The 6,832-nt window shown below is 40.1% G+C and overlaps 1 protein-coding gene across 3 annotated transcripts in view; it reads right to left on the bottom strand.

Moving 5' to 3' along the window:
• matk (megakaryocyte-associated tyrosine kinase) overlaps positions 1-6,438 on the bottom strand; it is a 154,054-nt gene extending 147,616 nt beyond the window's left edge. For all 3 annotated transcript variants that reach the window (XR_009442804.1, XM_059638520.1, XM_059638518.1), the window contains exon 1: positions 6,200-6,438. The gene's annotated coding sequence lies outside the window, so the exon portion shown is untranslated. The remainder of the gene's footprint in view (positions 1-6,199) is intronic.
• Between the last annotated feature and the right edge of the window lie 394 nt (positions 6,439-6,832).

Below are 6,832 nucleotides of genomic sequence, written 5' to 3' on the forward strand. Positions count from 1 at the left end.
AAGGACCCCTAGCAAAACTAGAGTCAACGGCAATCAGCAAGAAATCGCCACTGTTTGGAGTCATATGTAACACAAAGTAAGATGAGGTGGTTGTTGGAAGTTGGTCATCTCAGCTCCAGGCCATCACTGCAGGAGTTTCTCAGGATAGATATTTTCAGGAGCAGGTAGGTCTTGATTCTAGGCACAACCATCCTCAGCTCCTTCATCAACAACCTTCCCTCCATCTCAAGGTCAGGAGTGGACATGTTCACCGATGATTGCACAACATTCAGCACCATTCGCAACTCCTCAGATATTGAAGCAGTCCATGTAAAAATGCCACAAGACTTGGTCAATATATAGGCTTGGGCCGACAAGTGGTAAATAACATCCACACCACATGAGCACCATGCAATGCCAATCCCCTGCCCCTTGACATCCAGAGATATCATCATCATTGAATCTCCTACTATCAACATCCTAGAGGCTACCACTGACCAGAAACTGAGCTGGACTAATCAGGTAAATATCATGGCTACAAACAGCAGGTCAGAGGCTAGAAATCTGACTGTAGATAATTCACCTCCTGACTCCCAAAAGTCTGTCCACAATCTACGAGGTAAAAATCAGGATTATGCTGTAATACTCCTTACTTCACTGCATGGGTGCAGCTCCAATAACACTCATGACGTTTGACAATATCCAGAAGAAAGCAGTTGGCTTTTATAGTCTCAACGTTCAAAAACATTCAGTCCCTCCTTCACCAATGCTCAGCAGCTGCAATGTGACCCATTTGCTGATGCACTGCAGAAATCGACAAATATTCCTCAAATTCACCTTCCGCTACTGCTACCATCTAGAAGAACAAGGGCAGCAGATACATGGAAATCACTTACCACACACATGCCCATTATCACAAATATACCCATATAGTCAGACAATTACTTACAATCATCCACAGACAAGATTGCAAGATCACAAGAAATAAAAGCAAGAGTAGGCCATTTGGCCCATCAAACCTGCTTCTGCCATTCAAAAACATCATGGCTGATCTGTAGCTTTAACTCGACTTTTCTATCTGCCCATATAATCCTTGACTTGCCAACAGGTCAAAAATCTGTTTAACTCAACCTGGAATATATTGAATGCTTCAATCTCCACTGCTGTGTGAAAGAGCATTTGAAAGTTTAACAACTCTTTGAAAAAAAAACAAATTATTCTCACCTTAGTTTTAATAGAAGCCTTCTTATTTTTAACTTGTACTTCCTAATTCTAGATTACACATTGAGGGGAAACATTGACTCAGAATCCACGCTCAATCACAGATCTGCTACAGTGCACATGGAGACCATTTGGCCCATTCTGCCTGTACTGGCTCATTAAATAGGTATTGTGACCCAGTGCCAGTCTCCTGCTTTCTCCGCATACCTTTGCACATTATTTGTTACCCGACTAATCATCCAATACCCTCTTGAAAGCTTCAATTAAGCAACAATCCATCTTGTCCAGTGTTGGAGCTCAGGATCTCTTGTATTAGTTCAATGCATGCCTCGAATTGAGAATCATAGCCCCAGACCAAAGATCCAGTCACAAGGAAAGAAATACTCATCTCTGAATGGCAACCTGTCTCAGTTATTATTAAATGCAATCCAATATTACATTCAAAATACAATGCCAATCCATTTTGTATACTCAGCTAAATAAAAACAAAAATGCTGGAAATATTCAGGTCTTAGACACAGTGCATTTTCTTCAATATACTTCCAATGCTCTTCACGTTGCCCGTAACAGTATAGGGTTTTGAGCTCTGAACTTAGGCTTAGTGTCTCCATGAACCACTCTGAATTCTCCCCCTATTGAGGACTTTAGCTAAGATAGGTAGTTTGGAGAAACTGGAACTTGGTCACCTTGACTTGTTACTGTCAAGTCCCCTTAGAATCGCATATATTTCAATATGATCACTTTTTGAACAGTCTCTCTCATAGATACACACATACACACACCCACAAGCACATTTTAAATCAACTTCCATTTCTATATAACCTCATGTATACATCATACACAGGTTCTATTCCATATGCTCAAGGCATTCTATCCCTCTAAAAAGTTCCAGAATTCCTAATCCAGTCATGTTCCCAATTATCTGCAATTTTAAGGGTTTTTCTTTCTGACAGAGCATCCACATTACCAAGAGAAGGAAGGCCATACGCTCCACTTTAGTTTGTCTAACCTGAAAGAGAATCTGAACTATTAATCACTTCCTAGATTTTTAATGCCAATATATTATTCAGAATTTTTTTTGTACTTGAATATGAAGAACATTCATCTTAATGAAGTTTATTTAATGGTTTCAACTAATGCCTGCTTGTTCAAAGGATAAGCTTTAATTTGAAACCATGTTCTACATTTAACTTTGACAATCACTACCTTATATGCCATTGACATGCGTATGTGAGCAGAAATTTACAGCAGCCAAATCTACTTTGACAGGAAAATTAAGCATCAGGCTACTCAATAGATAATGTTCAAATAGCTAAATATGGACTTGAAATGTAACACAATAGGCCTGATGTACGACGTTTTCAACTAATGGAGGTCAGCTATCAACAAAACCAAGCTGAACTGCAAACCAAAGCATTTGAATGTAAGTCAATAAAAGCCATGATGAAGAGTACTGAGCACTTCATCAAATTAGTTCTGTAGTGATGACCAAGGTACAGTAGTAATTCAAGTGTTGCAGGTCATTCAAAGAAGAAGTGCAAGATTTCATCACAATTTCAAAGTAAGGTATTTTAAAGGTGATCTTTTGGAAGGATTAAGACAGTACCATATGAAAAAGACAAATTTAGAAAATTACTGAAAGCAAACCTGCAAATGGAGAACAAGTGGCCCCAAGCTTGAACTGATAGAAGGTAAATCTTCACACAAAATGTGATCAAAGTAATTATTTTGGTAGATGGCAATCTGGGGATGGGGAGCAGGCCAGCTGCTTCCCAGCTGATAACATGAACACCAAAAAAGTAAATAGAGTGCTAGCAAAGCCAAGACTATTTCTCCAGTGAGAGGACTGACAAGAATAGCCTTTGAATGACACTGTGGTGATGTTGTTCTACTGGATCTGGGATAACTGTTTTTCTGAGTGTCATTATGGGAAATTGCTTAATGCACACCCACCTTTTCAGAACGCGTATGTAGGAAAGGAAAATTCTTAAGAGTTATTGACAGTAAGGCCGCCTCATGATTCAAGGCCATATCTTTGGTAGAAATCCCAATAAGCATGACTTCTGTCAAATTTGTAGTTGCAGAATTATAGAAAACAACAAGACAGATCCAGGGGAATTGACTTAGCTGTTAAGGAGTTACAGAAACAAGAGTAATTCCCAATCATCTTGGCTTCACATCAATGCAGGAAGGCATGAATCAACATCTACAGCATCTCTTATCTGAGACCTGGGGATGGAAATGAGAGAGCACAGTCACACTTGGGTCCTCCTGGAATGGAGTAGCAGGTTGGCACCAAGCTAGGGGCCATTTTTATCTATTCTAGACAGCAGACCAAATCTTGGGCTCAAAAACATAGTTGGTAGCTGTAAATGATTCTGAGTTAAAGTTTTACCTAGGGTTAGTTAGGATATATGACGCTGAACAGTTCATTTGGTGCAAACAGCCCAGGCTGATGTTTATGTTCCAGTCCACTCACTCTGTCGTATCAGATTAAGAAGTGATGAATGATTATTTACTTTAGTTCACTTTGACTGGAGAAATGAGACTTGCAATGAAAACGCACACAATGCTACAGGCCAAGAAAGGAAAAAGGGATTAAAGTAACTGGTTGTTTTTGACTAGTACAGACTCCGTGGGCTGAAGGGCCTTTTTCTGTGCTGTAGACGTCTATGACTAAGACTCTAAGCTATGTATGTCGCCATATATCTGGGAGGAGGAAAATAATATCTCATTTCCTGCTACATTTTGAGAAATATTGCACCACATTGCAGCAAAGTACATCACTATTTGAAGATTGTCACAAACTATATCTTTAAACACTCATTTAAAAATATTAATGTACAAACATGAACTTGACATGTCAGAGTCTTGCAATCCTCCAAGTCACCTTTTCACCAGGTGCAGCATGGTGCGATGTGGGATGGAACATTTCTCACTTCTTTAACAATATTAATTAGACTGAGCTTAGAAAAGGAGGAAAGACTAACTGCTCCACTATCAAACCACTGTTTGAATGAAGTTAAATGATTAACTGATCAGTTATCGGACCCTTGTGGTGCCTCAAATGCATGCAAATATAGGTTTTGTATATGCAAGGGTTGTCTTTGATTTGTTTGGATAGAATCAAACGCCAATGTTTGTTTCCTTGACATGCTATCATACAAAATCAGAATGCTTTTTGGTACCATGTATATATACAAAGACATTTTTTAATGAATGAAGTATATTTTTGAAGTTAAAAAGAATCACCAGAAATTGAACCAGACCATCCATGCAAGTATTATTGCTACAAAAGCAGATAAGAGGCTAGGATTTCTGCAGCGAGTGACACACTAAAGCCTGTCATATCATCTACAAGGCACAAGTCAGGAGTGTGATGGAATACTCCCCACTTGCCTGGATGGGTGCAGCCCCAACAACACTCAAAAAACTTGACACCATCTGGGACAAAGCAGCCGTTTGACTGGTACCACATCTACAAACATCCACTCCCTCCACCACTGACGCTCAGTAGTTACAGGGTTTACCATCTACAAAGTACACTATAGAAACTTCCCAAAGTGCCTTCAACAACAGCTTCCAAACCTCTGATCACTACCGTCTCCAATGGAATATATCGCTGCTCCTTCACTGTCTTTGGACTAAATTTCTGGAACTCTGTCACCAACGAGATATACCTGCATTGTATGGGCTGCAGAGGCTCAAAAAAGCAGCTCACCACCATCTTCTCAAGGGCAACTAGGCATTGGTAATAAATGTTAGTTCAGCCAGCAATGCCCATATCCCATGAATGAATCAAAAATGGAAATCCAATTAATTATAGCAAAACATTACAGGATTTGCTTAAGTGAGCCAGCAACCAGATTGGAGCAAAAGTGCATCTTTATTTAAAGGTTCTCATAAACTATTGGTAACAAGTCACACTTTCAATAGTCATCAGATATTACTGAGCAACTTTCTCACTTACACTCCTACAATTCTGCGTAGCGCTTAGTTAGTGATGGCCCCATTTATACAGCCCGCTTTCATTTCACGTCCTTCTCATTAAACATTAAATGCTGCTAATTTCCGTCAAATTTCACTTCCCTGTGGTGTTGCGTGTATGATTTCTGACCATTTCCCTGAAAAAGTTGCTTCTACAGGAATGGTGCTCGCCACATAGAAGCATGGCACTCCAGACTGCCAAACAAGCAGACAGCCAGTGGCATCTTAGCTGCATCAACCAAATGGGTTGGGCATGATTTTTCACAAATTGCTGTGATTTGTAAAATCTTTGTTAATATTTCTTCAATTTTACACTTCTGCGATGCCACATTCTGGCTGCCAAGTCAGTGCAACTTCACAAAACAGAATTGGGTATTTTCCGTGTAAATTTTTGTAACTTCCTCTGAAGCAAAGTCAAGTTCAGTTAATTGATTCTAAATATATAAGCTCATAAATAAAAGCAGAATCCTTGTGGGGGTAAGAACTGACCAGTGAAACGAGGGCATCAGAACTTCAGACAGAGCACTAGTGAACTAAATAATGTACAATAACCTGTTTGAGAATTGGGAGTGATTTGAAAGGGTATCCCAGAGAGACACATTAAGAGATAGCCTCCCAGGACCTCAAAACTGCCTTGCTGCCCAACCCTCTTGAATCTTTTCTGGTCTGCTGACTCAAAACTCCAGTTTGGAATTACGTAAACACAACCGCTTCCTTCATCTGGTTGTCAGTTTTAATTATTTTGCAGCGTTGTTGCAGTAGAAATTGCCCTTTTGTTTCTCATTAATATTTTATTCAAGGAGTCATAACCTTCCGCTCCCCCGCCCCCGCAATTCCATTGTTGAAATCGCACCGCGAGAAAAAAAAAGGGAAATATTTCATTAGTATAGTTTCAGTAAAGGACGACCTTGCAAAAAGTTTGTGGTCTTCGTCATTACAAACCAATCTTTCTTTAAAAAAAAGGTTCACCAAATAACACAAAACAGAGATTGCAACACAGACAGGTACTCACCGCACAGCGTCTTGCAGCGGATTCAGTGATTAGCTTCAGGGCTGGGGGTTGCTCGCAGTCAGATGAAGCCTGTGAATTACTGGTATTGAAGTGATATCGAGTAATCGCCAACAGAACAGCAACTGCCAATTCTCTACCGTCGCATTTCACTTCGACATGGGCAGAAAAGGCAATGCAGAGAATTCGCGTCGAGCGTAGCACGCGAACTAATTTGTCTTTCAACATTACATTTACTAAAGAAGGTCTCTTCCTGTAGGTAGCTGATGGGTTGGATCATTTCCTCTTTTGATCTGAGCTGTGGCATTGCAGAATGTATTGAAACTTATTTGCAGAGACTATTTTACTTTGGCTATAAATATCTGGAGCTAACAACGGCGTTTGTGATAATATTATTGAGTAAGGAATAGCTGAAATTCCTGCCGCTGATTTAAAGGGAACCACCTGAGATAAGTGCACTTGCCCAACTCAGGGGCAGGTGTGCTAACAGGGGTTTGCGAGCTGTCGCACGGTTATAGTCAGGTCGGTGAGGTTAAGTTGTTAGGGTGGCAACCTGTCACTAATTCATCTCAGTCGGGGAATTTGAGTCTAGCAGCAACTCTGCATAGGACTTTCTTTCTCACCAGTCAATGTCTC

The sequence above is a fragment of the Stegostoma tigrinum genome, chromosome 30 (genome assembly GCF_030684315.1).
Source record: "Stegostoma tigrinum isolate sSteTig4 chromosome 30, sSteTig4.hap1, whole genome shotgun sequence".
NCBI lineage: Eukaryota > Metazoa > Chordata > Chondrichthyes > Orectolobiformes > Stegostomatidae > Stegostoma > Stegostoma tigrinum.